The 23,677-nt window shown below is 32.5% G+C and overlaps 1 long non-coding RNA gene, 10 other non-coding genes and 3 pseudogenes across 12 annotated transcripts; all 14 read left to right on the forward strand.

The window, feature by feature from the left end:
• Positions 1-1,660: 1,660 nt before the first annotated feature.
• On the forward strand, positions 1,661-1,735 carry LOC114679980 (small nucleolar RNA SNORD113/SNORD114 family). Its single transcript, XR_003732062.1, has one exon. It is a non-coding gene; the product is annotated as a small nucleolar RNA SNORD113/SNORD114 family (small nucleolar RNA).
• Positions 1,661-23,499, forward strand: LOC144330397 (uncharacterized). 2 transcript variants are annotated; one of them, XR_013396551.1, is made up of 14 exons: positions 1,661-2,670; positions 4,061-4,137; positions 5,530-5,615; positions 7,931-7,995; positions 10,309-10,372; positions 12,510-12,592; positions 15,001-15,082; positions 16,240-16,313; positions 17,173-17,255; positions 18,134-18,218; positions 19,101-19,165; positions 20,643-20,726; positions 20,998-21,084; positions 21,890-23,499. It is a non-coding gene; the product is annotated as an uncharacterized LOC144330397 (long non-coding RNA). The 2 variants fall into 2 exon arrangements; XR_013396552.1 differs by lacking the exon at positions 20,643-20,726 and having other exon boundaries at positions 21,890-23,282.
• LOC114679981 (small nucleolar RNA SNORD113/SNORD114 family) lies at positions 3,365-3,442 on the forward strand (annotated as a pseudogene).
• LOC114679982 (small nucleolar RNA SNORD113/SNORD114 family) lies at positions 4,724-4,798 on the forward strand. The gene has a single exon (XR_003732063.1). It is a non-coding gene; the product is annotated as a small nucleolar RNA SNORD113/SNORD114 family (small nucleolar RNA).
• Positions 6,292-6,368, forward strand: LOC114679973 (small nucleolar RNA SNORD113/SNORD114 family; annotated as a pseudogene).
• LOC114679972 (small nucleolar RNA SNORD113/SNORD114 family) lies at positions 8,620-8,693 on the forward strand. The gene has a single exon (XR_003732058.1). It is a non-coding gene; the product is annotated as a small nucleolar RNA SNORD113/SNORD114 family (small nucleolar RNA).
• LOC114679977 (small nucleolar RNA SNORD113/SNORD114 family) lies at positions 11,145-11,216 on the forward strand. The gene has a single exon (XR_003732060.1). It is a non-coding gene; the product is annotated as a small nucleolar RNA SNORD113/SNORD114 family (small nucleolar RNA).
• Positions 15,319-15,390, forward strand: LOC114679949 (small nucleolar RNA SNORD113/SNORD114 family). Its single transcript, XR_003732037.1, has one exon. It is a non-coding gene; the product is annotated as a small nucleolar RNA SNORD113/SNORD114 family (small nucleolar RNA).
• Positions 15,717-15,791, forward strand: LOC114679987 (small nucleolar RNA SNORD113/SNORD114 family). Its single transcript, XR_003732066.1, has one exon. It is a non-coding gene; the product is annotated as a small nucleolar RNA SNORD113/SNORD114 family (small nucleolar RNA).
• On the forward strand, positions 16,652-16,726 carry LOC114679948 (small nucleolar RNA SNORD113/SNORD114 family). Its single transcript, XR_003732036.1, has one exon. It is a non-coding gene; the product is annotated as a small nucleolar RNA SNORD113/SNORD114 family (small nucleolar RNA).
• On the forward strand, positions 17,586-17,660 carry LOC114679970 (small nucleolar RNA SNORD113/SNORD114 family). Its single transcript, XR_003732056.1, has one exon. It is a non-coding gene; the product is annotated as a small nucleolar RNA SNORD113/SNORD114 family (small nucleolar RNA).
• Positions 18,581-18,650, forward strand: LOC114679962 (small nucleolar RNA SNORD113/SNORD114 family). The gene has a single exon (XR_003732049.1). It is a non-coding gene; the product is annotated as a small nucleolar RNA SNORD113/SNORD114 family (small nucleolar RNA).
• Positions 19,456-19,550, forward strand: LOC114679990 (small nucleolar RNA SNORD113/SNORD114 family; annotated as a pseudogene).
• LOC114679975 (small nucleolar RNA SNORD113/SNORD114 family) lies at positions 21,060-21,133 on the forward strand. Its single transcript, XR_003732059.1, has one exon. It is a non-coding gene; the product is annotated as a small nucleolar RNA SNORD113/SNORD114 family (small nucleolar RNA).
• Positions 23,500-23,677: the final 178 nt, after the last annotated feature.

Genomic DNA, 23,677 nt, shown 5'->3' on the forward strand with positions numbered 1-23,677 from the left:
TACTTTTGTTGTCTGTGTTTTTGGGGTCATATTAAAAAAATCATTGTCTAGACCAATGTTGTGGAGCTTTTCCTCTAGTAGTTTTATAGTTTCAGATTTTGTGTTGAAGTTTTTAATCAATTTTGAGTTGATTTTTGTATATTGGGTGAGATAAGGATCTAATTTCATTCTGCATGTTGATAACCAGTTTTCCCAACACCATTTATTGAAGATACTGTCTTTTTCCCATTGTGTGCTCTTGGCACCTTTATCTAAAATCAATTGATTGTAAATGTGTGAGTTTATTTATGAACTTTTAATTCTGCTCCATTGGCTGATGTATCTGTTTTTATGTCAGTATTATGCTGTTTTGATTATAATCACTTTATAATATATTTTGAAGTGAGGGATTGTAATGCCTCCAGCTTTGTTCTTTTTGCTCAAGAGTTTTTGTATGTGGCTATTCAGTGTCTTTTGTGGTTCTATATGGATTTAAGGATTTTCCCCCTATTTCTATGAAAAATGACATTCAAATTTTAATAGGAATTGAATTGAACCTGTAGATGGGTTTAGGTAGCATAGACTTTTTAACAATCTTAGTTCTTTCAACCCATGAACACAGGGTATCTTTCCATTTATTTGTGTTTTCTTCAATTTCTTTCACTAGTGTTTTATAGTTTTCAATATACAGGTCTTTCACTATCTTGGTTAAATTTAGACAATATTTTTGGTGCTATTGTAAATGGGCTTATTTTCTTCATTTCCTTTTAAGTTAGTTACCTATTAGCATATAGAGTCATTACTGAATTTTTTTTTGTTGATTTTCTATCCTGCAGTTTTACAGAAGTCAGTTCTAACTGTTTTTTGTGAGGTAGTTTGGATTTTCTGTATATAAAATCATGTCACCAGCAAATAGAGACAATCTCACTTCTTTTTTTCCTATAAAGATGCCTTTTATTTCTTCTTGTTCTTCTAGGATAAGTCTACTTTTCTTCCACGTAGCAACCACAGGATAGATGACATTCATTTTCTAAGAAACAAAATCTTGGCAGTTAGATCCGTGGGGTAAAGAATATAGATACTAATGTAAGTTACCACCTCAAGTTCATGTCATTGGTTTGGATGCTTTGTTCAGGAGTGTTCAGTGGTATTTCAAAGGAATCAATATCTATAACAGAAATTAAAATCACCAGGAATGGACCAGTGATGGAAATGTGTTCTGAAAATATGTTTAATATAATTTGGCACAACTGAAGTGACAAAAATATAGTAGTTAGACCATTTATATTCACAATTATTGAACATTGCATCTTATTTTCTACCACAGATGATTTAATCTTTTCCATATTGGTATGGTCCTGGCTGATAACTCTTTGTGTGGCAGCCTGAGAGAATATGGAAGACATTGTCAGTGTTGGAAGATGGTGGTTTTATCACTTTTCATTGCACTGTCTTTAAAACATGGGCAAATTGACTAAGACTACGGAAGAAATAATGGTGAATGTGGATTTGGTATGAAGCATGGATGTCAATTAATCACACACGTTTTCTGAGGTCCATTGTAAAAGGAGACCTAGTCTTTAGGGAGAGAGCCACTAATGGGAATATCTTATTCCTAGAATTTTGTGTTTATATTATTATTCATGAACCAATGAATAATAAATGAATGATAAAACGTGCTTGGACCAATGATGAGTACCATGGGGTATCTGAAACAGGATTTTTGATTAAACCCATATGCAACTCTGAGGTCCATTACAAAGAGACACGTAATTATTCCTTTTTTGGGAAGTGAGGTTATGGTACCTTGTCCTTGGACTTTGTGGTTCTTGGGGATGGATTGCATTTTTGTTATAAAATCAGCCCATGAATTAAAAATTTATCAGTGAGTAAAACAAAAAGCATAAGTCATGTGCTTATTATCAGTGAATGTAATGAAACATGGATTATTATTAAAACTTATCTGAGACTCCCAATAAATTAATAGCCAAGGCTTCTACCATTCTGGTAGGGAGCATATGGTCATTTGTATGCAAGAGTCAGGGTTTTTGTTCTGTGTTGGTGGGGCGTTGCTGACTGTTTTATTAAGAAAATGAAACATCTTTAATCATATAAATAGTTGGTTAAATAACCACTTAATTGAGACCAAACAGAGACCAATGATGAGTGCATTAATCTAATTTTTAATGGATTTTTATTAAACAAATAAAAAAAGAAACATAATCTGTTCTTCCTGAGGGCAATGACTCTAGACAGATGTAAATATTCCTCAGTGTTCTTGTCCAGTGCTGTGAGAGCACAGATACTGATGTCTTTTGTATATGAGAAGGAAGGTGCACTTCTATGTCTCTGTTTGTATTTTAGAGTCAGCAAACCATGGACCAATTAGGAACAAATGTTATGATATGAGAATATGATTCATGTTCTTTTTTCATGACAGACATTCTAAGAAAAACTCTAGGCTCTTTCATTGTTTTTGGAATACATATATGGGCCTTTCCAAGTTGTAGTAATATAGTTTCTTAGAAAAATGTTTTTTAAAAGAGGCTTTTAAAAAGAGCCTTTTAAAATGTTTTTGAAACAAGGCTTTATTTTTCTCTATAGAATGAAAACCATGTAGCTGGTTTTATTATTCTCTAATCATGAAGACCATTATTGTTATTTGGTGGACTAAGGAACAGAATGACTGATGTAAGTAAACATCAAATTGATGTTTTGGGCTTGGAGGGTATTCATTCATGGGAACACACTACATTATTTTGATAAAATAAATGGCTAAATAACACATGAAATTAAGGAATGCCAGCCATGGACTTATGATTGTAATGTGTCATCAACAAAAATTTATGATTCATTCAACCCAACCCAACTGAAGACCATTGTTAAATAAATGAAGAGCATTTCATATATTGCCAGAGTAATTTCAATTCCCATTTAATGTTTCTGCTATAGTTGCTTAACATATTCCTTCACTGACAAACATTTAAGTTGTTGACTTTTTGAGGTAGAGGTACCTTGGAAGATATTATGTATTAATTTGCTCAATTGTGGGCTCACATGGTAGGTGCATGGTTTGCACCCACATTAATGAGTAGACAAATCAAGTGGAAGAGAAGCTGGTAGACACCAATCACAAGTATGAGATTTAAATGCAGCAGAGTCGCTGATGAATATGTGTAAACTTGAGGTTCATCACGAAATATGATCTAGTCTATTTGTTCTGCGTGAATGGGAGTAATAAACAGATCTTGGTTCTGTTAAAGCCTTTTGTTCTCAGTTTTGTGTCATTAAGGAATATTGATCATATAATTATTATTCCTGAAACTATGAATGACTGAGTCAGTTCAAGAAGGTATAAATGAATGAAGAAATAGAATGCCTAGCCTGGATCAATGATGAGTATTGGTGGAGGTGTCTGAATCAACACTTTTGATTAAGCCCTCTGTGTAACTCTGAGATCTGTTATTGATTGAGAACCAGCCAATATTCTCTGTAGAAATTTCCTAATAGAAGTTAGGAAAATTCAGTAAAACTTGTTCCTGAGGTTTTGTAGTTCAAAGGTATGGAATGTATTATTTTAAGCGAACTCAATGCATAAATAGCGAAATGTGTACATGAGAGATTAACAGGCCTACTTAAGGAACTATTCTTTGAGTACAATGATAAAGTATTACAAATATTAACATGGCAATAAAGCAAGTATATTTATTAATCTGAGGTAAAATCCTATTATATGGAACATACTGTATCTGCAGTTGAGACAATTTTTTGATTTTTATAGTTTGCTTTTTTTTTTTTAAATTAAGAAAAGGGAAAGTGTTTGCATCAGCCAGAAATCCATTAAGTGATATCTACTTAACAGATTTTTATATAGACAAATATTCATAATCATTATAGATCTTATTCTTGGGCTAGGTGATGAACTCAATAGTGTCTATTATACTATTTAAAACTAAAAGTTCAATACTGGCCTGAAAAACATTGCATTTTTGAGCCAAGGTTTATTGTTATCTAGTTCTGCTTGTCTAACATCCGTTGAAAAAACCCTATATCTATTCTAAATCTGCCTTTTTCTCTCCAGAGTGGACATAGGCCAGCTGATTTAATAATTTAAGAAAGAATTGTTATCCTGAGTAAGGAGCATAGAGACAAATATAAGTAAGTGTCTTATTTCATGTTCTTTCTTTGAATGGTTTGTTCTTGGGTGTTAGCTAAAGGATTTCAAAGGAATCAATGTCTACATACATGAAAGAAATAAAACACCCCAAATAGACCAATGATGGGAATGTGTAATGAACCATTACTTATGTTTAATCTAAATTGTTACAACTGAGGTGATTATAAAAGAAGACAAAAGTTAACTTATTCTCAGAGCAGCTCAGCATTATTCTTTATTTTATGCCATTCCCTTATGGGTAGAGATCCTGGCTGACATCTGTTTTGGGGCAGCCCATAAGAATATGGAATATAGTGATTTCATTGTTTTTTATCGGACCATCTTCGACATATATACAAATTAAATAGAAGTGGGCTATATCAGATTGAATGCTGAATGTGAATTGAGAGCATGCAGGGGCGTTGAGCAATTCACATGTGCATCTTTAAGTGTCATTGCCTAAGAAATGTAGTCTGTAGCTCTATGGGCCAAGAGCCTAAAATTTAATGATCTTGTTTTGGGGATTTTTGATTGCATCATTATTTGTGAGTCAATAGGTTAATCAATACATGAAAAAAATGCACATTATGGACCAGTGATGAATGTCATGGGGTTTCTGAAACAACAATTTTGATTAAACCCATCTGCAACTCTGAGGTCCATTACAGAGACACCTCTTTATTCTTCACGGGAAATGAGTCTATAGGACCTTGTTCATGGGCCTTTTGTGGTTTGAGGGTATGAATTACATTATTATAATAAACTTAGTCCATGAGTATAGAATTTTATCAATGAGAGTAAGAAAAGTATGCATGCACTTGTCTCTTAAGGCATGTAATGCAACATGGATTATTATTGAAACAATTTTGAGATTCTTAGTCCCAATAAATTAGTAGTTAAGACTCTTATCATTTTGGTAAGGAGCATATGGTCTTCTGTGCACAAGACTGAATGTTTTTGTTCTGTGTTGAGGCAGGTTGCTGATTGATCATTTTATTAAGGAAAAAGAAATACATTTACATAAATAAATAGTTGACTGAGTAACTGTAATTGAGAGAGGGAGAGCATGGAACGATTATATCTGTATACAACCACACTCATGATTAATTCAATCTTTTATGGAATTTTACTTAAGCAAACAAAACAGGTTTGGTACTAGATTCACAGTGTTTATTATATTGTCTAAAACAAAAAATTTCATAGTGGAGATATTTCATCTTGACAAAAACAATTTATGTAAGTTAATAAATAGAAAGCAGTGCTCACCCTTCTCAAGAGTTCAGAATAGGGTACAAAACAAGGTTTATGATTGTTTACTACACAACTATGATTCATTTTAAAGAGCTAAACATATAGTATTTGGTTCTTTTTAAAATTTGTGTTTTATACTGCAGAATGAATGCACTCTACCTGATTTAATTATAATCTTCTAGTGAAGATCTTGCCTTTATCTCTGTGAATCAGCAGAGAAGAGATCAATGTAAGTAAAAATCAAACTTTATGTTCTTGCTTGGGAAACTTGATCATGTTTATTCATTGAATTATTTCAAAGGAATAAATGGCTACATACATAAATGAGTCAAAGGTGGTTATGCATGGACCAATGGTAGAAATGTGTTATGAATTAAGAATTGTGATTAATCCATTTCAGCACAACCAAATTCATTAGGACAAAAAGTTGAAAGGTATTTCTGTCATTTTCAGAATGCCTTAATATGCTGTTTTTGTACCATAGTGGATTTAAACACTTCCCCATTGTGATTGTTATTGACTGTTAACTAATTGAGGGAAGAACATAAGAAAATGGAACATCTTGCCTATAACTGTGGTATAACTTGGTAGTTATACCATGATATAACCATAGTACCGTCTTAAAAATATGAATGTTAAATGAAAAAAGCCCAACCATGGACTAATGGCTAATATGGAATTGACGTGGTGCAATTTGTGGAAATGAATTAATTCACCTTTGCAACACTCAGGCTCATTACAGAGAGAGCCAGTCCTCTAGTTCTGTGGAATATGAATCTTACAGACATAGTTACGTCTTCAAGGATCTTTTAACCCCGTAATTCATGGATAGTGATTTTACTATTAGTGAACCAATGCATAAATCAAGAACAGTATATTTGAATGAAAGCACAGAATACCAAGTCTGGATCAATGATGAGTATGCGTGGGGCATCTGAATCAAATATTCTGATTATACCCTGTCTGTATCTCTGAGGTCCGTTCTATCTATGGGAAATGTGCTTCGAGAGAAAGTTAGACATATTCAAGGAATGTGTTCTTGGTACTTTTTGGTTAATGGGTATGGATTGTATTATAAGTAAATCAATGAATGAATAAAGAAAAATACAAATAAAGACAAGGAAGGCTACATCTCATTCAATCATGAAAGGAGCTAATGATGTTTTGAGTTTAAATAAAATAAATCTGCTCCTCCTTCGAGAGCATATAGATAGATATGCATTCAATGTCCCGAGTTAGTGGCAAGTTTCTGGTTGCACGTCTTGTTTGATTTAGAAAAGGATAAAACATATACTTAAATGATGTATTTAGTTGAATAATAGTTAATATAATAAATATTAGCCAATAAAATTAATATTTATATTCAATAATGACAATTACAAATCATGCTAAATATATTAGCTTAAATTTTTATAATAAACAATAATTTAATATAATTAATAATAGACATTAAAATACTAATGATTAGGTTGTGAAGTGTGGAGAAGGTCTAAGGATGAACATTGAAAATTTGACTGTAATAACTAAAAATCCTCTTATGTTTGCTCATTATTATTTAAAAAGAAAAATGCAAATGCATTTTCATGACTTTTATGAGTAATAAGTGAATAAATAGATGCTAGTGTCATAAAGGGCTTTTGTCCAGTGTCCTTTGAATTCATGAATAGTGGCATTATTATTATGAGTAAAAGAATCATTTTATATTTCCATCCCTTATTTAAAAGAGGGTAGATCACGGACTAGTGAGAAGTGTATGTAATGTGTGAAGGGGTGTGATTAATCTTGTCTATCCTCTTGAAGTCCACTTAAACAAAAAAGGTCCAGGACCCTCCTTCCTTTGGAAGGGTTGTAAAGACCCACTCTCTAGACATATTTTGCTATTAACATTTAAATGGAAATTAATTAAAAAATAAAAATTCAGTTCCTCAATCGCACTAGTCACACCCCAAGCCACAGGTCACAAGTGACCACCATTTCAGAATCGCCAATAGAGAACATTTGTGTCACTGAGGAACGTTCCAACAGCACGTACAGGGCTAATAGGAACAGTTGCAGGTAATAGTATTTAATTTTAGGTAGCAGGTGACTTCACCATTTTGAGTTTTCTTTAGAAAAGAGAGTAGATAATTAAATTATGTTTTGAGTTATTAAATAGATGAGTAAATAAACGAATCAGTAAATGGCTTGAATTAAAATAACTGTGGCCCACTGGTCAGATTATGTTATAAAACAACAATTTAAATTCATCTTATAGTACAAAAGTTTTCCTCATTAAAAATGTGTCTTCCCTTCATGCTAGGAATACCTAGGCAGATATTGAAAATTGCTCTTCTTGTGCTGGGTGGTAGATTTGAAAATGTTCATGATATTATTTCATGCTAAGAATTAAGTCAGTACATGAAAAAGAACTGTTGGGTTGATGATTAAAATTTGACACAAACCAATGTTTGTAATCCATCTAGTAATGGAGAACTAACTTCTACTTAAAAATGGATTTAAAAATGTATACTTTTTATTCTTATAAAAATCTGCCTTTTCCTCCAGAAAGACTAGATGAGATTGGATTTGGTCATTTCTCCAAGGTGAAGAGCATGACGATTTCTTCTGTGGTAAGAAGCAATGTTAGTAATGGAGTTTCTGTTGGTGGGTTATGCGGTTGGTTCATGTGTGATTATCGAAGAAAGGAACAAAAGGCCATATACACAAAAATAAAAACATCAAGTAACAACCAATAATAAGAATGTGTTGTAGGCCAAGGAGTAGGACTGACCCATTTCAGCACAATAGAGACTTATTTTTTAAAAAGGTAGAAGGAATTTAATTTTCTGAAATGTTTCATATTTCATAGTATTTCTACACCATACTTGATTTAAGCATTTCCATACTGGAAGAGATTCAGGCTGTTAACTGTTCAGGAGAAGCTCTTGTAAGGTGAAACATGCTGTTTGTTCTAGTGGGGGATACCATTGTGGATTTTCATTGTTCATTATACCACCTTTAAAATTACGCAAATTAAATGAACATAGCCCAGTCATTGGCCATTGATATTGATAGTACTGATATGAATCAAGATTTATTGATTATTCCACGTGTGGCACTGAGATCTAGTCTGACAGCTTTGTGGGAATTGAGCCTAGAGATATGTTGTAGTGATATCCAGGGTCTTGTTCTTAGAATTTGTGATTCATGGGAAAATGAAGGTATATGTGAATGAAGAAAAAGAGTGCCAAGCCTGGACCAATGATGAGATTGGAGGGTGTCTGAATCAAAAATTTTGATTAAAGCCATCTGTAACTCTGAGGTCCATTTAAAAAAGAGGCCCCCATTTTTCCCTCTAGGGAAATGAGCTTATAACACAAGTTCAGAATATTCAGGTATCTTGATCATGGGTGTTCACAGTTTTTTGGTATAGATTCCATTTTATAAGTAAATCAATGCATAACTTTTGCATAAATGAGTAAATATAAGGAGAGCTTGGCATTGACCAATTATGAGAGTATGTAATGACGAATGGATTATTATTATATGCTTCTATAGCACTGAATTCCAGTGATATATATTGATAGAGGCTGTTGCCTTGTTTTGGAAGGAGTATGTGAACAGATGTATGCAAGACACAAAATAATTGTTTGATGTTTATGGTTGTTTACTGATTGGTTTTATTTAGAGAAGGGAAAATTGCTGGGCACGGTGACTCACACCTGTAATCCCAGCACTTTGGGAGGCAGAGGAGGGAGGATCACGAGGTCAGGAGATCGAGACCATTCTGGCTAACGTGGTGAAGCCCCATCTCTACTAAAAATACAAAAAATTAGCCAGGTGTGGTGGCGGGCACCTGTAGTCCCAGGTACTTGGGAGGCTGAGGCAGGAGAATGGCGTGAACCTGGAAGGCGGAGCTTGCAGTGAGCCGAGATTGCGCCACTGCACTCCAGCCTGGGCGACAGAGCGAGACTCCGTCTCAAAATAAATAAGTAAGTAAATAATAGGTGGAACAGTTATTTAATTGGAAATAAATGAGCATATTTCAACTTAAGAATATTCCTTATGAAAAGTTACTATAAATCCAACTCTGTACTAAGTTTTATTAAAAACTTAAAAAAGCATCTAGTTTCTAAATCTCTGTGGATAGCATAATGGACATATGGAGACCTAATATTATTCAAGCTTCTTCTATAATGTAAGTAAATTCCCATATATTGAATTGTTATATGTGAATAGAATATGTCCTTGTCACAGTTAATTTTTTAAAAGAGGTCCTTGTCACAGTTAATTTTTTAAAACTTTTAAAAGTTGTGTTATTTATTTTTTAAATAACACAACTGAGTGAGAAATGAAAATGAAAGTTAATCTCTGTCTATACTACTGATGCTCTCTTCCTGGTTAGGTGGGGGAATATAGACATTGAACATGAAAAGCATTTGTGTTCTGGGTTCTCCGTGAATTGGCTGCAGTGTGTGTGTGTGTGTATTTGTGAATGTATAATAAAATATTCCATGCGTCGTAACAAATGAACAAATCGAAACAATAAATGATTGAATTAATATGTAAGTAGGGTAAAGCATTTACCATTGGTGAAAATATGCCATGAATCATGAATTTAAATTCATTCATTTCTACATACGTTGAGTCCATTAAATAAAAAAGATGATCTAAGCGGTTGCCTTTGTGGGTAGGTGTCTATAGACAGATGTGGGCAGTAGTCCTAGTTTTTGTTTTGGGTGATGAATTTAACAGTGTTTATTGTATTATTTAAAGTTGATAGTTAAATCAAGAAATAAAAATAAGTGTAGTTCTTGGGTCAGTGATAAAAATGGGATTTGAGTCAACTTTATGATTAATTTAATATCACACAACTAATGTCTTTTAAGTCAATCTAAATCTGTACTGTTCATTCTTTTGAAAATTTGTATTCGACTCCACAGAATGAAGACCATGGCTGATTTAATCCGTCTCTTCTGATGAAGATCTTGGCTGTTACCTTTACGGGTAAGGAAGCTAAAGACTTAAGTAAATAACAGTCAAAAAGCTTGTCAATTAGGGTAAATTTTTCATTAAAGTTCACTGAATTACTTAAAGTCAAGGCATATGTAGATCAATGATATGAATGTGTTACAAAACTTAGATTATGGTTAGTACAATTAAGCACAATTTTGGTTAAAAATAAGATGAAAGACATTTTATTCATTTTTTACTTCTGATTAATCATCTTGTTTATACTGCATTTAATTTAAGATTTATTCAGTAACAAAATCTACAGCTGCACTGTTCAATGTCGTTTCCTCTATCCACTTGCGGCTATTTATATTTAAAATAATTAAAGGTACATGCACTTTTAAATGTAATTTCTCAGTTGCATTAGCCACATTTCCAGTGCTCAGTAGCTGTATGTGGCTATTGGTGACTGTATTGGAGAATGCAGTTACAGTGCATTTACATTATATGCAAAGTCCTGTTAGACAGCTCCTTAATGAGGGAGGAATGCATGGAAAGGTGGAAGATAAGTGGAATGAGATGGCTAGGAAGCAAGGATGTTCATTGATCTATACTTGCTTCACTGTGGGCCACTGCGAAAGGAGATCTAGTCTATTGAGAAAAGGGCTAGTCTATGCAAAAAGAGTCTGTAAACAGATCTTGGTTATATTCAAGGATATTGTTCTTAGATGCTAAAAGAACAATGGGTATTGACTTTGTTACTGCTACTGAATCAGTGAATGGATCAATAAGCAGAGGTATAAATGAAGGAAAAGATTGCTTATCCTGGATCAATGATGAGTACCCTGGGGTGTCTGAATCTTGGATTTTGATTAAACCCTGTGACTCTGAGGTCCATTGCAAAAAGAGTGCTTTTCAGTCTATGGAAAATGAGCTTATTCCAGAAGCTAACAATAATCAGGATTTAGTTATTGTACTTCTGAGTATGGACTGTATTAGTTTTAGTAAACAAGTACCTGGATAAATCAAGAAAAGTGCTGTATAAATAAAAACAAAATGGTTATTCCTGTTCCAAATATGAGACTATATAAAATAATGAGAATCGTTACTAATACATTTCTGAAGCACTAAGTCCCAGTAAAATCAATTAATCAAAACTGACCCTTTGGATAAGGAGCATTTAGATAAATGGATGTTAGAGTTCATGTTGTTCTGGTTTAGGGTATTCATTTTTTGTTTTTTAAAAGAAGAGGGCAAAGTATTTACTTAAATTATTGCTTAAATCACTACCTAATTGAGAGAGGGTTTACACATGGATCTATCTTGAGAATATGTCAAATGATCAGTTATAATGAATTCTAATAATCTTCGCTATTTAAATTCGGTTCCTCAGTTTAATTTATGAAAACAAGGAAACTGATCTGAATTTTCTGTCTAATGAGCATTTGGACAGGCATTGATATTGTCCAGTTTCTGTGAAGTCACAGATATAATGATTTTATTATAAATGCAAAAAGGAACAAATTAATGTCCCAACCAGTTATTTAAAATAAGGCCAAATCATGGACCAGTGAGGGTCAGGTATTATGGAACAAAAAGAGTAATTAATCCAGTTCCGTACAGTGGCTCTCCAGTATTGTCGTTATTTCCATAAACAAAATTGAGGTAGGCTCTTGCGTTTTTGTAATGGTGAATGTATTTATATATTTGGATAGTATTTCCCTTTCAGTCTTGTTGGTGCAATTTCCTTAAGACACGGAATAGACAAATGACTCCATGTGTAACTATTTAACTTCATATGTATGTATGCATGCATGCACAGTTGTTCAGAATATATTTGAATTCAGGATTCAAATTAATTTAATTCTTTCTAGCAAGATTCATGTACCAAGGAGATTTAACTCTTTCCTGATTGGGTAGAAGGCAGATAAACAGACAGACATGTTTAAAAGTCACAGTTATTATTCTTTTGCCTGGTGTTACTTATAGTAGTTAAATTTCATACCTTAGTCAATTAATCAATGAATCAATGGGTATGTTATTCATCTTTTAAACATATGACAAGTACCAGGGTTTATTTCTAATCAATAATTGTCGACCTGAACTGAATTTAAAAAAATCTAAATCTAGGCTGATCCATTTTTCTCTCTCTCTCATCTACCTACTTTTATATTCACCTTGTACTCCACAGAATGGATGCGCAATGATTCAATTATTCTCCAGCGAGGAAGATCATGGTTGTTGTCTGTTTGAGTAATGAGTGTAGAAACCTATGTAAGTAACAAAGTGATTGCTTTTGCTTTAGTGGTTGTTAAGAGAGTTAACTCTTACTGGAAAGGAATAAATGACTACATACACAAATAAAATGAATAAAGTTTATATGTGAATTATTCAGCACATCTGTGGTCAGTTAAGGAGAAAAAAGCAAGACTGTCATATTCATTTTAATAGTTTATTTTTGAGTTAATTAATGTAAAAATTAATTCAATTTTATTTGAGTCACAGTTGATTTTAACTTCCCTCTGTAAAGACAGCTTAGTCACATTCCAAGATGGAGGATATTGTCAGTGTGGGGTAAAATGGTAGGTTCATAGTTCTTTATCGTCACATCCTTAAAATAGGGACAAGGTCAATGAAAGATGATCAAGCCTTGACCAATTAAGAGTATGGGATTAATAGGAAGCAGATATGGTCATTAATCTGCTAATCTGAAAAACTGAATCTATCACACAAAGGGATCTATCTTCCTTCCTCTGTGAGAAATGACCTATGAAGAAATGTCATGGTTGTCTGATTTCTTGTTACTGGGTTTTTGGGATTCATAGGAATTGATTACGCTGTTAGTAAACCAATGAAACATGAGATAATGTGTAAATGCATGATGATGAAGAATACTAAATATGGACCAATGGTGAGTTTTTGTTGGGTTGAACCAAGGATTAAGATTAGTTCAAATATGCAGTAGTAATGTCCATTTCCAAGAGGGACAGTCTATTCATCTTGTGGAAAATGAGCCCACAGACAATGTGGCAGTACTCATGGTGTTTAAGTTTTAAGGTTTTGATGGATATTGATTATATTATTATAAGTGTATGATGATTGAATTAATGCCCCAATGTAGAATGAAAGAAGAAAAGAATCTAGTATGGGCATATAGAATGAAACAATAATTTTTGGTTTCTTTTTTACATTTTAATTTTATTTTAAGTTCTGGGGTACATGTGCAGGATGTGCAGGTTTGTTACCTAGGTAAATGTGTGCCACGGTGGTTTGCTGCACCTATCAACCCATCACCTAGGTATTAAGCCCAGCGTGAATTAGCTATTTCAAAAAATATTTCTGAAACACTGAATTTCACTAGGGCTTGATGAAGCATGTTATCCCTTTGGATGAGGAGAATATAGGCAATTTTTGTAATAGTCAATTTTCTTGCTCAGGTTATAGAGTGAATTCATAGTTTTTCATTTTATTTAAAAGAAAAAAGCTGTTAAATAAATAAGTAAAAGATTAACCCAGTAACTTAACCACAGGGCCAAACATTGACTGTTAAGAAGCCTGGGTTCCTTTTTATTTAACTGTTGTTCAGATATAGAAAGAATTTCAAGGCTCTGTCCACTTAGGGTATTTTACATGTAGACAGAGGCAAACATTATATTTTAGTTCTTAGTTGTTGGTTTTCTTAACCTGCTAACTTTCTTTAGAAATGTGAATGATGATTAATTAATCCATAAGGAAGTACAGACACAAATACATAGATACAGATGTATACAAACTGATGTATACCTAAACAAGGGATACTGTAGACCATTGATGAAACTGTGCCATGAAACAATCATTTAGATTAATTTCATTTAAATGCAGTTCATTTAAAAGTAAACCTAAATTATTGTTATCTATTTCAGAGAGGCATAGAGACAACTATTCATTATATAGTTCTTTTTCTTGTATTTAGGAATGAGGTTTATTGTACTTATTAGTTTATTAAAACTTAATTTTGAGCTAGTAATAGGCCAATCATAAGCTAGTGATAAAACTCTGTTACCTATCAAGAGTTTCAATTAATCCAGTAACACACGACATCCATAAACAGAAAGAAAAATCACAGTGATTTCATTCTTTCTAACATCTGGTTTGTATTTCAAAGAATGGAGGCATGATGGCTGATCCAATCATTTTCCACTGATGAAGGTTTTGATGGCTACCCATGTGAGTAGGGAGGATATAGGCTGCTGTTAGTAATTGTCTTAAGTTCTTAAGTCTAATATCAAGGATTTTGTTAGTAAATTTTGATTTTATTATTATAAAGGGATCAATGACAGAACCAATAAACATGCATATAAACAAGTAAAAAAGGAGACCGAAGCATTGCTCAACTATGAATGAATGTGATTAGGCAAGAAAAACTACTAATATAAATGGAAAACACTGAAGTCTCAAGAAATATATGTACCAAACATGATATTTCTTTGTCTAAGGGTCTTAAGACACTGCATATAAGAAATAGTCAATATTATTGTTCTGGATGAGTTCAAGTTCAAGGTTAATTTTATTAAAAGAAAAATATACAAATATGATCACAGATTAATAAATACCTAAACTATTGTGAAAATGAAAGGGTAATACAAAAGTGAATGAGGACAAGTTATCGATGTTTATCATCTGGTCTGCTTTCTACTCCTCAGAATGAACAGCCCCATCTGATTTAAGCACTGTGCTATGACCATGAACTGTATGGTTACCTCTATGTGTCACAGGAAGACTCTTGTGAGTAGTAGTCAAAATTCTTGCTTTGTTTTAAGGGTATTCTCTGTATTCTTAAGAAGTCTAGAATATAATCAAATAAGGTCAAGCATTTTTATTATTCACTACTTAAGTATAAATTTATTTTTAAGATTTCCCTCTTCATAGCTATTTATTTTATTATTACAGCACTGTTAATGAATTGATTAATTAATCAAAAAACAAATGTAGATAGACATGAAGAAAGATGGAGTCAATCTTGGACCAATGATGATGACTGGTGGCGTATGAGTCATGGACGATGAATACAGGTCTGGAAGTCTGAGGTCCAATATAATAAAAAATCTAGTCTTCACCTTCTGATCCTAAGGAGAGACATTAGGAATATTTGAGGATGTTGTTCTTGTTCTTCTTGTTCATGCATTTTCCCTCTATTTTTATAATTGGATCAATGAATCAAGAAGCAAATATATTTTAACTGCATAAAAACAAAAAGAGTGAGACATTGTCCAATTACGGAAATATATGGTGAAACAAGAAATACTATCCATTTATATTAAAAACACTGATGTCTTCTTTCTATTAAGAATGAGTGAGTCAAAGGTATTACTGCTTGCTGGAGGATGGCATATACGAATGAGGAGAAAGTGGTCCTTCCTGGACCAATAGTAACAACTGCCAGCGTATGCATCTTGCGTGATGAATAATAGATGTCTGAAACTCTGAGGTGCAAACCAAAAGGAATCTAGTCCATTCCATCCCCTCTGTTTAGATGCTCCTATAGACAGATATCAGGAGAACACTATGGCCTATTCTTGTCTTTATGTTTATTAATTCTAAAAAATATTTTAATTAAAGTAGCAATGGTAGAGTCAATAAACATGTATAAATAAAGATGAGACATAAATTACTGTTTGATGTTAAAATGTATAAGAACAAATAGTACTAATATAAATTGAAATCGATAATAAGTAGATCAGCATATTACATCTTTCACTAAAGATCCTATAGTCAGTGATAAGTAATAGTTATTGCTCTGAATCAGTTGCAAGTTTAACATTTGTTGTATTAAGAGAAAAATTAATAAATACATAAATAACTGTGTAAATGAACAGTGGAAAATATGGACCAATAGAGAGGATGTCTCAATATTTTCATCTTCTTTGCCTTGCACTCTTCAGAATGGATGCACTGAGCTGACTTAAGCATTCTTCTGTGATCAAGATTAAATGTCCTTCTTAGGAAAGAGGCCAATGTGAGTAACAGTCAAAGTTCTTACTTTGCTCTGTGCCATTTGTTTCAGGGTGTTAGTGTTAAACTAAATTTAAAAAGTGTTAAACATACTTAAATAGCTAAATGACCCAGTTATAGATATGATACAAAATATTATTTTGATTAACTGTTAATGTACATAGAGGTCAATTAATGAAAGACATATAGTCTGTGTGGGAAATGATTCCATAGACTAATATTAGGGATTTTCAAGGATCTTGTCTTGGGCTTTGTAAATCACATGTTTATTTAGTTATTATTAATGAATTAATGATTTATTCAAACAAATGTAGAAACGAATGAAGAAAAGGGACCCAAACATGGACCAATGATGACTACTGATGGCGTTTGAGTCATGGACGATGAATACTGTGTGTCTGAAACTCTGAGGTCCAACAGAAAACGTAATTGGATAGATATCAGAAATGTGGAAAGATCATATTCTTACTTTGGATTAATAGATTTAGATTTATCATTGATAGATAAATGATAGAACAATTAAACAAGAATTAGTAAATAGAGAGTGAATCATTGTTCAATTATGAATACACATGATGATGTAAGAAATATTATCATTAAAAATTTTAAACACTGATGCCCTTTAAGGAAATGGATCATGAATGTCACCTCTTTGGCTAAGGTTCATCTAGACTCTAATAAGAAGAGTCAGTTTCATTTTCTGATTCAGTCTCATTTGATATTTTTCCTTTTGTTATGAGAGAAAACATTTCCATTCTGAAAAAATAATCAATATCAAAATAACTGAATAACAGAAATGTGGAAAGGATCAATGGAGATGTTTTGAATTTCTTTTTTAATTACCTGCTCTTTGTATTCTGCAGAATGGATGCACTTGAGCTGACCTAAGCATTCATGGTCATGAGATTCATGGTTGCTACTGTTGGTTAGGAGCATAGAGATCAGTGTGAGTAATAGTTAAATTTCATGTCTTTCTCTAGGAGACTTTTTAAAGGGTATTCATAATATCATGAAAGTGTAAAAAATCATCCAAAAGGCCAACCTCAGCCAATAATAAATATGAAGTTAGTTGAAACAGTATATTTACTAGCTCATTTATGACACAATGAGGATAATTCATGTAAGATATATCAAACTGACAGATTGTATAGAAAGTTCTAGAATATTCTATGCTCTTACTCTTTGGATATTATATTTACATGGGTTATAAAATTAATATTAGTGATTTAATGCATAAATACATGTAGAGGAGAATTAAGCTAAAGAGTTCTAAGCCTGAGCCAATGATGAAAACTGGTGACGTAGAAGTCAAGGATGCTGAATAATGTGTGTCTAGAACTCTGAGGTTCAATAGAGGAGGAAATATAGTCTATTGCTTTTGAAGTGATCCTGTAGTTAGGTTTTGGAAATACAAAAGGACCATCTTCTTGATTGTTTTTATGAATTTTGATTCTTCTTTAAAATAAATTCATTGATGTAATAATCAATGTTCACATATAAAAAAGTAAAGACGGGGAATGTGAAGCATGTCCACTCAATGTAAATGATGAGACAACAGAAATCATTAAAACCTATTGAAAATCTGAATACCATTAAAAAAACAAACAATTCAAGTGTTGTTTTTTGACTAAGGATGACAAAGGCAGTATAGTCAAGTTTCTTATTTTGCATCAGAACAAGTGTGTTATTGTTCATTTTTTAAAAAGAAAATTGATAAGTATTACCACAATTAATAGATACCTGAATGACTAAGAGAAGGGTCGAATGAATGAATCCATGAAAAATATTTCAATCCCGTCATCTTCTCTGCTTTGCACTTCCCAGAATGGACACATCTGGGCTGGCAGAACATCTGGCCTTGATCTGGAGCCCCATGTCTGTCGCTCTGTAGAGGTGCACATGAGCCAATGTGAGTTAATAGTAAAATTATTTTTTGCTTTTGCTTATTTGTTTAGGATATTCAGTGTAATATTTTGAAAGTATTATATATTAATGTAATGAAGGAAGGCCAGCCATGTCCCAAGGATACATATGGACTTGACATGAAATATTGTGTAGATTAACAGATGTTATGTTAATGAACATGACTAATGAAGGAAGTATTAATATACTAATTGAAGCAAATGATTATATAGACAGATATTAGGGATACTTAAGGATCTTATCTTTAAAAGTTGGTGATCCAGAGGTATTTATGTTATTGTTAGTGAATTAATGAATCATTAGGAAACTATTTATAAATAAAAGGAGAGAAACAGGGCCAATTCTGGCTGGACTGATGATGACCACTGGTGGCCTATGAGTCACACAATGAATACATATCTGGAACTCTGAGGTCCATCACAAGCAGTATCTAGCCTAGTCCCTCTGTCTGAAAAACTCCTGTAGACAGATGTCAGGGAAATACAAGAACCTTGTTCTTTTTCTTTATGTTTATGAATTATAAAAATATTATATTATTAAAATAGCAATGAAAAATAAACATGTATAAATTAATACAGATGAAGGTGGAGTATTATTTAATGTTGAGATGTATAGTAAAGAACAATAATACTAATATAAATTGAAATGGATGGATAATTAATGGACCAAGTGTAATACATCTTTGACTAAGGATCATGTAGACAGCAATAAGTAATGGTTAGTGCTCTGAGTTAGCTGCAAGTTTCACATTTGTTGTATTAAGAAAAAATAAATACTCGAATGACTATGTAAATGAATGGTGAAAAATATAGATTGATGGAAAGAATATTCAATTTTTTAATCATCTACTCTGCTTTGCGGTTTTCAGAATGGATGCAGTGAGCTGATCATTTCTCTGTGATCAAGGCTATGTTGCCTCTGTGTTAGGCCAATGTGAGTAATGGTTCCTGTCTTAGTTTAGGTTGTTTAATAGTATTCCTGGTGTTATTAAAAATTATTTAATATAATAAAAAGTTAACTGGTTCAATGACAATGTGCAACATTGAGGTTAATTAATCAAAGAGATATAGTCTCTGTGGGAAATGATTCTGTAGACAAATGTAAGGATTCTTCAAATATCTTGTTCTTGGGTTTTTGAAATCGTGTATTCATTTTATTATCAAAGAACAAATGATTTATTCAATAAATATTTAGAAATGAATGATGAAAGAGAGACCCAGCTATGGATCAATGTTGACAACTGGTGGCATAAAAGTCATGGATGATGAATATGAGAAGAAAATAATCTAGGTTTTTGCTTCTGTTGGAAATGATCCTGTAGACAATGTCAGAAACATACAAAAATCATTTTCTTATCTTGGGGTCATAGATTTAGGTTTATTATTACTAATATATGACTGATAGAACCATTAAACAAATATAAACAGATAAAAATACAAGTAGAGGTTAACTTCTTGGACCTCAGAGTTCCAGACATATATTCATCATCTATGACATGAATGACGTGATTCCATAGATAGATGTTAGGGATATAAGAATCTCTTTGAGATTTTTTGATTCACAGATAATTATTTTATTATGTTTGATGAATTGAGAATTAATCAATAAGCAAATATAAAGTAGTATGAGGAAAAAGACATGTAAACCTGAACCAATGATTGATGGTTTAGAAGTCGTGGGTGATGAATATTATGTGTCTGGAACCTAAAGGTTTGCAGAAAACAAAATCTGATCTATTTCCCAGGGTCATTTGCAAATGACGATCAATGTTTGAAATGATAGATTGATGTTAAGAATATGTAAGAATCTACTTCTTTCATTTTGGATTCATGGATTTACATACTATTATTATTTAAAATTGATCCATGATAAAAGTATTAAATATATAATTCGACAAATATGAAGATGGTGTGATGGACTTCAACCATGTGATGATTCAAGATATACTATCAACATAAAATGAAACACTAGCTCCCAATGTGGTGAAATCCTGTCTTTACTAAAAATCCAAAAAATTAGCTGGACGTGGTGGTGCACGCCTGTAATGCCAGCTACTCGGGAGGCTGAGGCAGGAGAATCACTTGAACTCAGGAGGTGGAGGTTGCAGTGAGCCAAGATTGCACCATTGCACTCCAGCCTGGGCAACAAGAGCAAAACTCCATCTCAGAACGAAATGGACCCAAGGGTGTTACTTCTTTTTGATTAGTGATCATATAGATGCTGGGAAGTAGGAGTCAATTTTATTGCTTGAATCAGTCCATTTGAGGTTGTTTGTTTTGTTCAGAATGAACATATATGTTATGAAAAGTTAATAAATAACTAAACTATGGTTTGGAACAAAATATGGAAAGCAAAATTGACAAAGAGGTATTAGTTTTGAAAATCAGCTGCTTTGCTTTGTACTTCTTAGACGGGATGCACTGGCGCTGATTTAAGAATTCTCTCATAGTCAAAAGACATATGGTTGCCTCTGTGTAGGTTCCTGGAGACCAATGTGAGTATGAGTCAATATTCTTGTCTTGGTTTGAGTGTTTTTTTAAGAGCTATCACTGTGTTATTATACACTTTGACATATAATCAGTTAATATCTTAAGAATGGAATTGGTGTAATGTATTATGTTGATTAATCTGTATGTGAAACACTGTGTTAAATTAATAAAATATATCTAGTGTCTATGGGAAATAATTTGTAGACAGATATTAGATATTCAAGAATCTTGCTCTTGAGTTCTTCTGACTCTTTGGTATTTACTTATTTTTATTAGTGAGTTGATGAATTCATCTATCAATAAATGAAGACATGAATGAAGAAAAAGAGCTCCAAGTCTGGACCAAAGATGAAGTTTGGTGATGTATGAATCATGAACAATAAATACCTGTGTCTGGAACTTTGAGGTCCAACATGAAAACTAGTTTGCTCCCTATGATGTAACTGATGTATATATATAAGAAATAGCAAAGATCTGATTGTGTTTCATAGCTATTGATTATATCTTCATAAGTTGGTTAGTGTGCAAATAACCAAAGAAATGTATGAATACATGAAGAAAATGGAACCAAGTATAGACTAAGTATGTCTCCTATAAAGTTGCTCTGATTTAGAAACAAAATTTTGGATTTTACTACTTTTATTAAGATCGGCTAGGCATTTCTCTTCTAGATTTCTGAAAATGAAAATATTACTCATTTTCTTGAAAAAGAATAGATGGTTGGAAAAATTAATTCATTTGTTCCTGAATTATAAACTCATTTATACTAATAATGAATGAGTTAATAGATAAAAAGGTCAAGAACTGACCACTCATGAGAATGTGTTATAAAGCCAGGAATCAGAAGTAGCTGATTCTGTAAGTCGAAGCTAACTTGCAGAGAATACCAAGACGATTATATGTGTGAGTGGAGGCACTGAGGCCAATATGTCCCATAGTCAGATGTTTTTCTTAATGCAGGTGATGGATTCAAGAATGTTCACTATTTGATGTAAAATTAATAACTGAAATAATTCAATAAATAAAAGGAGAGTGAATCTAATTTAAGGATAGGGAGTGTCATGAACCAATGTTTGAGATGAACCTAACCCTTATCATTTCATATTTATTCAGACACAGCCTGAATCTTGTTGTTTCATACCTTTAACATTTACTTTGTACTTCTCAGGGTTGATGTTCATGGGTGATTGATCATCCTGTAGCGACGGTGGTATTGACTGTTCCACAGCGGACAAGGAGTGCGTTCTTACATAAGTCATAGTTGACATTCTTGTTTTTGATTGGGTAGTTTGCCTGTTCATTGATATTCATAGTACTATAAAAGGTAGATAAATGGCCACATACCTAAATAAAATCAAAGGAGACAAAAGGTGAGAATCTGTTATAAACTAAGGATTATAATTAATCTAATTCAGTACAACTGTGGACAATTTTGAAAAGATAAAGATTGATGTCATTTTAGTCATTTTATGGATAAACTAAAAATGGGACATTTTTGATATTCCATTTTAGCATTTTTCATAGTTTACACAAACATTCCTATATTGCTAGATAGCCTAGTCTGTTAACCCCCTGAGGAAGAGCATGTGTGAAGTAAATACTTGTCATTATCATAGTAGGGTCTATGGATTAGACCCATAGTGGATTATTCTTCTGGTTTATTGTTACATCTTCATAGAATATATAATTTAAAAAAAAGGTTCAAGCATGGACCAATGACATAACTGAAATCAAATCTGGACAAATGTATATAATTATTATATTTCACAACATTTTTATAGTTCATTACAAAAAAAGACCTAGTCTATTACATTGTTTATTACCTCTCTTGGAAATGAACCCACTGACAGATAGTAAGACTATTCAAGAAACTTGTTTAGGGGCTTTGGTGGATTGTTAACACATACTAATTTTATTATCAGTGGATCAGTATGCAAAAACATCATGTAAATTAATGTAGATAAATATGTCTAAGTGTGGTCTCATTTTGAGTGTATTTACTGGAAGAAGAATTATTATGACATGTCTCAAATGTTATGATCCATTAGTAAAAATAGACAAAGCTTGTGACCCAAGTCAGTAACCTGCATATACACATATGTGAATACTCATTGTCTTTATTTCTGGAGCTTTTTAATTTATACTTGTTTTTATTTTCTCTTTTAGTAAATTGAAAACATTATATAAATACATAAATCAAAACATAGGTAAGGAAATGAGAGGAAGCTAAGCATGGACTACTTATGAGGATGTGTTTTGAAGCAGGGATTATAACTTAATCCATTTTAGTACAATGGAGCACAATTTAAAAAGAGATCAGTGTTTTCCATTCTCTTTTCATGGCTATGTATTATTCTGTTTTAGGTTTTACTCCTGTTTATGCAACATTCCTTGATGGATAACAATCTATGGGTTAGATCCAAGGCTTACAATTTAGGCAGTTGTGTTTTCGTAAGTCATTATCAGGGTTTTAGATGTGAATGCGGTGGTGAATTGATGGTTGTTCATTGTTCCATCTTAAAAGTATGTACATATTAAATGAAGAAAAGGCCAAGCACCAATCAGTGATATGAATAGATTGATTGATCAGTTTTATGATTAAATTCATTTCTGCACCCCTGCAATTTATTTAAAAAGGAGATTTGGTATGTTAAATCTACAGGAATTTGTCTGCAGACATATTTCAGTAATAATCCAAGAACTGATTTCTGGGGTTTTGTTGGGTTGATTATAATGCATCAATGGTAACATCAATAAACACATAAATAAATGAATAAAGAGGAAAAGGACAGAACTGGACTAATTGTCCAAATAGATTATGATGGAAAAAATTTGTTAATGTAATTCTGAAAACTAGTATTTATTTAAAAATAAACAGAGTATCTGAAGGATGATTTAGGAATATGTACATAATAGTCAAGGTTCTTGAATTTGATTAGTGATAGTCTAGGTTTTT

This window comes from Macaca mulatta, chromosome 7 (genome assembly GCF_049350105.2).
Source record: "Macaca mulatta isolate MMU2019108-1 chromosome 7, T2T-MMU8v2.0, whole genome shotgun sequence".
Taxonomy (NCBI): domain Eukaryota; kingdom Metazoa; phylum Chordata; class Mammalia; order Primates; family Cercopithecidae; genus Macaca; species Macaca mulatta.